Source organism: Neodiprion lecontei, chromosome 1 (assembly GCF_021901455.1).
Source record: "Neodiprion lecontei isolate iyNeoLeco1 chromosome 1, iyNeoLeco1.1, whole genome shotgun sequence".
NCBI classification, from domain to species: domain Eukaryota; kingdom Metazoa; phylum Arthropoda; class Insecta; order Hymenoptera; family Diprionidae; genus Neodiprion; species Neodiprion lecontei.
The window spans coordinates 3,201,314-3,211,912 of NC_060260.1; the positions used below are offsets into that span (position 1 = coordinate 3,201,314).

Here is a 10,599-nt window from a genome sequence, read left to right on the forward strand (position 1 = left end):
TTCTCACTCCCACTCGAGGCATCAGCCGGCATTGTGCGTGCATTACCTACGCGAAAAGGGAGTTTTCCCTCCCCCTATTTCGCCGGACCTGCCGTGCCACGTGCGAACTTGTATCCTGAACGAGAATACGCGCACATCTCTCACTCTGTGTTCAAATTTCCGTTTGTGCGTGTCATGCCCTGCTGCCTGCCGAGAGAGGTCTGCAGGTAGGTATGCGCGCGCGGACATTAATCACAGGATTTATAGGCGGATCATTTCGTCCCAGGGCGGATTTTTATCTATCGCACCTCCAAATGAGACGTAATAATTACGAGGTTTTGCGTTTTACGACGGATCCGTGAATACCGGAAGGGGGGAGTGAAAGAAATTAATTATCGCACCGGGCGGACCAGGGGGAGGTTGCGTAGTTTGCCCCAGCTCTGGGCGTGCATATATGTAATCCCACACACATTCACAGGTGTTTAAAAAAACACCCCACACCTGTACGTATCATATATTTTTTCCTACGCCGTGCGATTATACGGATCGGCTCTGAGGGTGGGCCGTTTTTTTATTGATGATTTGTTCACGTCACCCGCGCAGGTGTCAAAGAGAGATTTGACACGATTTCATATATTGATCATCCCTTAGCAAACATGTCCGTCATAAATGGTTGTATCATTCCTCGTATCGAGGAATTTACACTCAATTCTCAAAGCTTGTAGTCAGACCAATCGATAAATTCCTACAATAACGTTAAGAATTGGTATTCGCAATTTCGACGAATATCGCAATACTACACGATTTTGAGTACATACCTACAGTAAAACCGAAACGTATACCTTACGCATCGAAGGCCTTAGATTTTCAGCGACAATATCGAGGCGTATTACTTGGGCCTATTCGACGGCTTGTCCATGTTACAGTGCCCATGTGTATACCATATATCGTCCATAATATATCGTCGCCTATAGCATGTAAGACCCTTCGCTATATGTAGCGGTATTCACACAGTTCGGTCCGGAAGCCCCTCGCAGGCGTGCAGAACACGAAGGATAATCCTGGTGGATTATTGCGGTATCACGTGGGTCCATATACCGGGTTTCAAGGGGCGGGAGGGGGGGGGGAGGCAAGGGGCCACCCCCACACTTGTATACGGGCAACCGTGCACCGTACACAACGTGTGTGTGCGTGGGTGGCTGGGCGGCCCCTGTCCGTGCCCGTGCATGGGTTCCATGGAAACCCTTGCCGGGACCGGCGCGATACCCTAATTCCTAAATCTGTCGCCATAAGTCCTCGTTACAATAAATATCCCTCCAAGCGTCTGCTAGCCCCGCGCGGAACGGAATGTCCCGAAATGTTCTCTGTTTACGTTTACGTATACCTACTACTCCACGTATTACCCACATTCTCGACGCGAAAACCTCGATTCATGAACTTGGCCAACCACCTCCCACTTCTCGTTCACCAATTTTTTCCTCATTTCTTTTCTAGTTCTACCGCGAGGTTTTTCAACGAGGAAAAAGCAGTCGACCTTAAACTGTTTATTTCATATCCATAACCGCATAAGTATAATATAAATTTTGGTTGTATTTCAAATAACGTTTAATGAAATTACTAAAAATAAATATTGATAATAATCGCACCGTTTTTTTCTTCTCGATAACTTTCGCGCGAAGCTTTTTCATTCCATTATTTTCAATTCATTCGCTAGTTTTGCCGTTGAAAGCTCACCCCTTTAGACGATCCGCGACTACTGCGGGTTCTCGGATTACACATGCACACACACACACACGCAGGCACAGAGAGCGAGTGGCGCGAGAATAATAATTGAGAGGGGCTGGGGAATGGCGAGAGGCCCGCGAGGTCGAGCCGACGGTGTGGAGGGATGACAGGATTCATAATTTCACCCAAGCTTATTGCTGCCGGCGTAGTTATTTATCCTACAAGCTCATTTCGCATGCAACGCATGCCAGCACCTCTCGTGCGCCGCGGTTAGGAGCCACACTTCGTTTCTGCAGCACCTCGCCTCGCCCCGCCACGCCTTGCTGATCATCGTTGCTCCATCCTTTGCCGGCCCCGGCAAGCCGGAACGTTTGTCATAAAGAACGAAGTCGTCTTCTATTGGTGCCGCTGCCGATCGGAAGACATCGGTAATCACAACACGCGCCTTATCGCACCGTTCGATTTGTATTTATTTCAAGCTGTGGGTATAACTCCGTAAACTTACTCGGTATGAGAAAGACGAAATAAGAAACTTATGGACATTCCAGCCCGCGAATTGTCTTGGTAACAAAACCGTGTCCATTTTCTTAGAAACCAGCTCGGTATATACATACGTACGAATATCACCGCGATGGTATCTCACCGTTTGCTATGAAAGTACAAACCCGCTCATAACGTGTCAAATTTCATCCTAGGTAAAGAAGTGTCGCCCTTTCTTCTAGCCTGCTGGTACTGCCGTACTTGACCCCGGGTCATAATGTGCCTGAGAGTTGATGACCGGTTGAGTAATACCCAAGCGTCCGGAACGAAAGGTCTGTAAAATACGTAGTCCGGCAGTTCGTAAACTCGTTGGCCCGAATCATGTTTCCGCGGACCAAAAGAGGAGCGGCAAAACGTAGAAAAAGAGGAGGAAGAGAGGAGGAAGAAGAGACAGGGTACAAATGCCGGACCAACTCATTTGAGGCTTTATGATTTCGCGCCAGATGACAGGAAACAAGATTCGGAGGTTTCCAGTGAAAACTCATCAAAGAGTGTTACAGCGCGGACGAATAAATTACCAACGTTTCATCACCGGCATGGAAAGGTCCAAAGGAGCTGCTACCGTGTTATACCTATACGAACCTGGCAATTTCCAAAGGCTGTATTATAAATCAAGATTAAAATGCGACAAAATAATTGGAAAAGTTTGTTTCCCGTTCGTTCGCGCTCGCACAGCTATAGCTCGTTTTCTTTGCGGGTGTGTACCCATGCTGTGCAATCACACTCTCACCCTGCGATATCGATGAAATACACATTCAACCCTCGGAGTCTTTCGATTATCAATATACATATTTCAACTAAGATTCAGTAACAGCTATCCTTCAGGAACAAGCGTAAGACACGTGTATTCGGCTAAAGCGTATAAAATTGATCCCTGACAATATCCGTCCAATGATAAGGAGAAGAAGAAGAAAGACTTACTTAGACTTGAAATGCAAGTTTGTCCAATCTTGAATCTAGAAAATGTGTTCATCAGCCGCAAAAATCATTTCTTCTAAGTTAATCAAACAAAAATTACGTACGTCAAGATTACGTTAGAAACTTTTTCATCTTATTGCTTTGCAGACTGAATATCCTGCAGCGGGTGATTTGGTTAATACGGATCACCAGAATAGAATGAAAAAAAAAAACGAGGAAAAATATTTCTCCAGTATACGTATGAAAGATTCGTGGCTGTAGTCGGATCAACAACCCCGGACTTGGTTAGCCGGTGCATCGCGTATTTATTTGTCAGTTCGGCGGTGGAGAGGGGGGGGGGGGGGGGGGAGTAAGAGAGAGAAGCCCGCGCGTATAGAATGCAAGTCGCAATCCTGGCGCGTGCTCGGAAGTGTCCCGTTCCTCTGGTTCCTCCGGTTTTGCCGAGTTTTCGGAGGGGGTTCCACGGCACATCGGGAGTTCCAACTCGTGGGGACAGCTGGGGGGAAAAACGGAAGTGACGCCGGCGCCTCGACGGAGCCGGTGAGCTGAGGGCGCCAGTGCGGGTGGTTCGCTCGACTGCCTTTCCTATCCTCTCGTCCTCGCACTCCTTGCTGCAGCCTCATCTTCCTCTTCCTCGTTTTCCATACAGTGTACATCCCGCTGTATGTCTTCCTTATGTCCTCATAGCGCCGGCTATATCGAATCTACGTACCCACCTATACGCCGTTCTTTCCGCGACTGTATATATTATTTTATAACATTACGTTGCACCGACTTGAAGATCGTAATCGATATCCACCCACGAAATCTTGAAATATCTCATTTTCATACCGAAGTTTCATCGTTTCATGCAGCCCTTGAAGCCAGGCCCTAAATCTCAGAATTTGCAACGTTTCTTTTTTTTTGTATACGAAATCGTCGGACAATTAATGGACCATCGTGGTTTCAACCGTGAAATATGTTCCACTCTGTAATGGTGTAATTTAATTGCGGTAATCTGTTGTCTTAACTCTCCGGTTGCTTAATTTCGCTTCTAACTATACATCTACCCCCATTAACACACGCAGCTATGATTGATTACGGAGTAGGTAATTTGATGAAGTTTTTCACCACTCGCTATGTCTGAGATACGTGAATTGAAAATTAATGCAGAGAAATCCGGAATGTATTATCAGATGCAATATCGCTTCGATGTAAAATCCATCGAGTCCATCTCTTCAACGCGGATACACCGCACTGCAAAAGTATAATCCTTTTGCAGTGAAAGCTTGCACATTGAATTCCAAATCTATTAACGTACGATAAATGCTCATCAAAATTATTCATGATTAGAGGCTAAAACAGTAATTCACCAACGTCTGTCTCTTGAACATAAATTACGCATGCGGACTATAAATATCACGTTAGAATAACGAAGTGTATAATAGAAGCGTTGTAACTAGACGAACTTAAGGCTTGTATAAGACAAGTAATACGAATACATAACCCTTGAAAAGAAAAAAAAAAATACATGAAAATAAAAGGAGAGTCATATTTCCGTACAATATTTGTCTTCCGTCCATTGTCCATTGTCGTTTGACCGTTTGAAATTCCCAGAGGAAAATAACCCGGAGGCGTGAATACCGTTTTACCCGTCTCACCGAGAACTCCCAGGAAGCATCCCCAACGGAGAAGAGGTGGGAGTTTAGGTCCCCGGTGTGTCCCCGAAGGGATTTCAGGCACGCCGAACGATACATCAAAGTCTAGCATGCTCGAGCATGTGTGCAGACGCATGGCCGTCCTAGTCGCGGGTCTGCGCGCCACGTATTCGCTGCTGAATTATTCTCGAAGCGCTTCGATGACGGTGTCCTGGCGTCGACAGTTATAGCAATGTTGATCGTGATTTCCTGACTCCCATGCATCGGCGTCGAATACTCTCAGGGTGCCCACCTCCCCCTTCTTCCTCCGGCGAGTCACACGTGTAGCTGGCCCAGGGGGCCGCGCATCGCCGAAGACGAGGACGAGGACGAGGACGCGGGCCAATCGCATATGCGAGGCTCGTACTGCGCGACCTCATCTCATGTACAAGGAGAGTTATTACAACGCGCAGTATAAGATCTACGAATCGTGTCGTAAGGGTGGGATGGGGCGGGGAGGGGGAGGCATTCTCGCGAGTACGATCAGCGTGTGCGATGACTACTCATTATCGCGCGCAATCGCTCTGCCTGCAGGGCGCCAAGCCAACGATACGTGCAGGTTTCTCCGCGTTTTGTCCCACCGGAAGATCGATCGCCGAGCACGTACCGAGACTCTGTCCATCTCTCGGCTTGTAATCACGCGTACGCGACCAAACGCCATCGCTCGAATGATCAGCGCGCGCGCACGCGCGCTTCCCGGCCACCTTTTGATTGATGGAACCGTTCGCGCGCACGGTCGCGAAACTGCATGTGCATAAATCATGCGACGACAGCTAACGATGGCAAACTCAGCTGATGCCGGAGAATGCGTTTCGGCTAACATCGATTAGGGTATTTTGATGCGACGTAGACAATAACAGGCAGAGGGATTATGTTCCCTAACCATTTCTGGTCCCAGGTTAAGGTCGAAAAATTACCTCTGGATTTTCAGCTATCTTCCTGTAATAATGCTCTCGAACATATTGAACAGCGGTACAAATCGGGGCTATTTTCTTCCCACGATAACGAAGATGAACCGGTTGAGTATGTAATCTGTTTTTATTCAACAGTCGGGGCGATGTGTAATACGCGGAATAATGGTTTTGGATGGTAATTATTAGTGATACGGTGGTGATTATTCGTATAATTGACCGAACGGTATTAAATTTATGCTAATAGTTTAGTTTCATTAATTATTCGGTAATTTCGGCACACGTGTCAGTGTTAAATAAAATATATTAACGCGCGGCCTCCGCACGGGAACATTACGCCCCGCGGTAATGCAGTGCACCGTGCATAGATATAGTAGGTATAGTATATACACAGTTCCATACAGCGCGACAAAATTTCTGCACACCACGTGTATCCCAGGCTGTAAACACATGCTCGTCGAGCAGAGTCCAACCCCTTTATTCTCACTCGTCGTTGTCTACCAGCGAGTGAATGATGGAGCGTACAGAGCTTTTTTGGTCGAGATTCAACGACCGTGATTACGCAATTAAGGAACCAAAAATTTCCAACTGCTAATTGAAATTTTAATTAAGAATTATACACTCGAGCAGTTCGAGGGAATAATCATACGAATTGCGATCTGCGATTGGAGCTTCGAATAGCTTCGCTGAACTTCTCGAACGTATCGTTAAAATTTTTCCAGCAATAAAACGGAGATTCACGGCTGACTGAATTTTAGGTCATCGCGTGGCATCGCGATGCATTGGACCGATCGTATATTTGTATACGTATAACGTAAATAAGTACAGAGACAGATGAATCCGGCCATACAGCATTGCACTTGGCAAATAATATTCTTTCTTACGTACGAATGCCAAGGCAATACACGCCTAACTTTTGAAAAGAACCAGAGAAGCGCATACGTCTACAGAGATTTAGATCTTGGCCGGTATTCAAACGATTCGAAGGCGAGAGAGTCCGTCAGAAGAAGACTCTTAATATATACCCGGCACCGAAACCCGCAAAAGTTATACCAATTATTTGCAAAGCGAATAATAATTCACAGCCTCCAGCCAACGTCTATTTCCTCGCATTCGAATTACCCAAATCTATTACAAAACCTGCAACTGCCCGAGGGATGTAAAGCTGAATTAGCATCGATTCGATCGTCGTTTTCTCATTCTCTTCGTTATTCGCCTGTAAGCTTGCCAGGGGTTGAAGATCCAGAGGGTGGTTGTACACGGTGTATAGGTATCTTTAGCGACAAGGGGGTTTAGTTTGTCTTTTTTTTTCTTCATTTTTTCATTTCTTTTTTTTTTTTTATCTCGTCCACAAGACTCGGTAAGGTGGTTAGGAAGTGGAGGTTGGGGGTGGTTGAGGGGGGGGGGGGGGGGGGGGGAGGGTTTGGTTGGTGTGTTATCTGGTCGGCGGACGGCCGAGCGAGTATCACATAAATATTAGGCTCCTCGTTAATGCCTTGGGTAGCTACTGGCGTTGCGTTTCGCAGTAAGTAAATTATGCGATATGAAATTATTAGCACCATTAAAGAAATTTATACTTTTTGCCATACCCCCTTGCAAGCTGTGACGATTTTTCTATTTTATCTGCAGGCGAGGTTGCTTGCTTGCCTCTCGAGTTCCGATATCAAGTACCGACGCCTCCCCTTCAACCCCACCTCCCGTCTTTTCTCACCGCAATCTGTACCGCCCCCCCCCCCCCCCCCCCCCGCCCCCCTCAGCTCTTCTCTTCTTCCTTCGACGCCGCCCCCCTTCCACCGCTCGAATGCGCGTTCTTAATGTATTTGCAAGAGCCAATTCCACTCGTTATCCGACACGTGATCAATGGTTACGGCATTTTCATTCCGAATCTTGCCGTCATTTGCGGGGACCGACAGGCGGGGGATGTAACTTCGCCAAAAATAAGCGCGGGTGGCTCGTCGTTGTACGGCGAGCTCGGGAGTAGAAACTTCACGCTACTCGCTTACTTACTCAATTACTTACCATGGCCAGGCGCGGGTTCGTGAATGAAAACTTTAAAGAACAGTTACTGTCACATGCAATTACCACCGCGGTAGCATCGTGTAATACCTAGCGACGCGAAGTAGTTAAACCCGTTCGCAACTAAACGTCTCTACATGCTTGATACAATCATCTTGCAGAGTGAGCAGTTCCTCGGTTGTGTTCCTATGAGAAGATCGATAAATTTTGTGGAAATAAATCATACCACTCACACTCTTCCATTCACGCGGTCAGAAATATAATCTGCTCATCGTTTCTCATAATCACACGCAACTCGGTATATTTATACCTGTACATATACTTTCATGTGTACCTAAAACTCGAAGATAAAACACTACCACCGGTACCATCGCACATCAGGTTTTGCATACAGAGTGCCTGATTTATGGTTCAGAAAGCTATCAGAAGCTCGTACCGCATAATTCTGCATCGCGACTAAACGCATATATGAGCTAAAATTATCCTCTACACCAGAGAGTCGTGCTCGGTGAAAAAGTCGCGCGCGTAGGAAGGTGAGTTTGAATTTCTCATCATCGAGCACTAAGGTAAGTGTACCAGTTATTGACCCGTTTATACCCAATAATTGACCCAATTATTTTACAAAATAATAAATTGTCGGCATGAATTGTGAATTTCTCGATGAATAAAACCAACTGCCAGAGGGTTGGGTACTATAAATTTATTTTTTGGTTTTATTGGAACTAAGGATCAAACAGGTGCAACCAAAGAAGGTCAATAATTGGGACAGGGTCAATAACTGGTACGCTCACATTACACCCGATACTCGCGATTCCAACCCTGAACAGTAGGGCGACAGAATGACAAGCTTACAAGGAGTTCTACCATTTTTCTATACAACGACACGATTTTCATTCAGTCTGCGGTTATACCACATACAGCTCATTATCCAACAGTGAGAAAAAAAAATTATACGAATATGTTTTTCTAACTGAATTATATATTTTTCGAATAGAACACATTTAAGGTTCGTCTATCAAGGGGCCAAATTATACCGCAGCCCCCTCCACTACTCCCTTCATACCCATACTTCTCGGATCCCAGTTCAACAAACACACACGCTGTACCCCGACTCGAGACGAATGCATCATGGATGGCGGTGCTGGATGCTGGAGTTGGTTCGGGGTTGCGCAACCGCGGGTTTTAATCTTGGCGCGGACTGTAGGCTACATTCTTGCGCCGCGGGCAAATAAAAGAGGAATACAAACCGTACCGATGTGAGCATATGTGAGTGCAGTGTGCGCACCTCTCTCTGTACTGTGTCCGTGTGCGAGTGGTGCGCGTGTGTGTAAAACGAACGAACGAACGGAATAAAAGGAGCAACAAAATCCGCGGCGGGGCCCCGACGAAGACAACATTATTACGGAGCGCTGCCGGCCATTGCTCATGCTCGGTTCTCCCTCCCCCCGTTGCCTCGTTTCATCCAGTCCCACCCTCGCCCCCGCCGCCGCCGCCCCCCTGTTACCACGCGTACATATTCGCGTGCATACACACGTATTACTCCAACACTTGACGAGGCACTCGCCCTTGCGCCATCGACAATAATTGAGTCCGCTCGAGTATGGAGGAGGGATATGTAACGAGATGGAAGGAGAGAGGGAGAGAGGGAGAGAGGGAGTGAGTCTGCCCAGGAGAAGAGAGAAAGAGGCCTGCAGTGGTCCATTAATTATCACCGATTCCCCGATTCCCATGTCCGTGTCACACCGCGGTTCGCTGCTTTCACGTGTATACATACACATGCATACATGCTGGTTGCGTTCGTACAGAAGCAAAATCACGTGTGAATATGGGTGCACGTATGTATGCCTTTTGAATTAAAAATATGGCCGCCACTGACCCAGAGAATCGAGCGAATGAACGAATGAACGATGGAGAGTGTAGAGGGTGGGTTAATTAATCGGTGAAAAAATAACGTACAACCTGCAGTCGAATGACTCCGGATGTGTGTGTGTAGGTAGCGAGTAACGAGTGAGTAACGGATTTCCAATTTTGTCAATTTATTTCAGCGTTATTCACTCGATTTCGGACAGCGCTGATGATGATGCTGCGGCGATAATTAATTCGGGATTAAGTGGAGGAAAGTTGATGGAAAGAATTCAAGAAAGTTATACAACTGGTAGAAATACATATACACGTACCAGGGTGTATACGAAAACCGGAAAAAGAAATCCAGGGTTTTTCCCAAATTTCACGGTGAAAAATATTTTTTTCCACGGGCACCTTGACGTATATTACCGGTATTACTTTACATATTTCTGTTACTTTGCGAAATATATGGAAGAAATGACAAACCTTTCATTTATTTTTATAACACCGTATTTCGGTCTTCGTGAATGTTGTTCGTAGCTTACGAAATATGAAATTTTCAAGGTTTTTAGCGGATACGGCCTTATATCATTCATAAATCTGACAAATAAAAATATACTTTCGTGCTGAACGAGCGTATTCACCAAATGTAAGATCCGTTACCTTTATTCATTTTTTGGGCTAATTATAATATAGATATGCCTTTTGAATATTTTTATAGCGAATGCCGTGAAAAGAAAAAATTACATGTCCTTTTACCATCAAACTCGTCTTTTTGGTGCACATATTCTTGTACCATTAGATACCCGATATTATTATACAATGTCAACGAAGCAGAATGGGAACAAATGTTCCTAAAAGAATATGAATTATGCACTAATTGTGTAAAACAAAAATGTATATTATTATCCCAGAGTACCAGAAAAATCAACTGTTTTTCCCGACTTTTTTCCGGTACTCACGGTATTCTGTGTCCCTATAAATGTACG

At 45.8% G+C, this 10,599-nt stretch overlaps 1 protein-coding gene across 1 annotated transcript in view; it reads left to right on the forward strand.

Moving 5' to 3' along the window:
• LOC107216756 (homeotic protein ultrabithorax-like) overlaps nt 1-9,878 on the forward strand; it is a 118,983-nt gene extending 109,105 nt beyond the window's left edge. The window contains exon 5 of the mRNA XM_046730087.1: nt 9,811-9,878. The gene's annotated coding sequence lies outside the window, so the exon portion shown is untranslated. The remainder of the gene's footprint in view (nt 1-9,810) is intronic.
• Nucleotides 9,879-10,599: the final 721 nt, after the last annotated feature.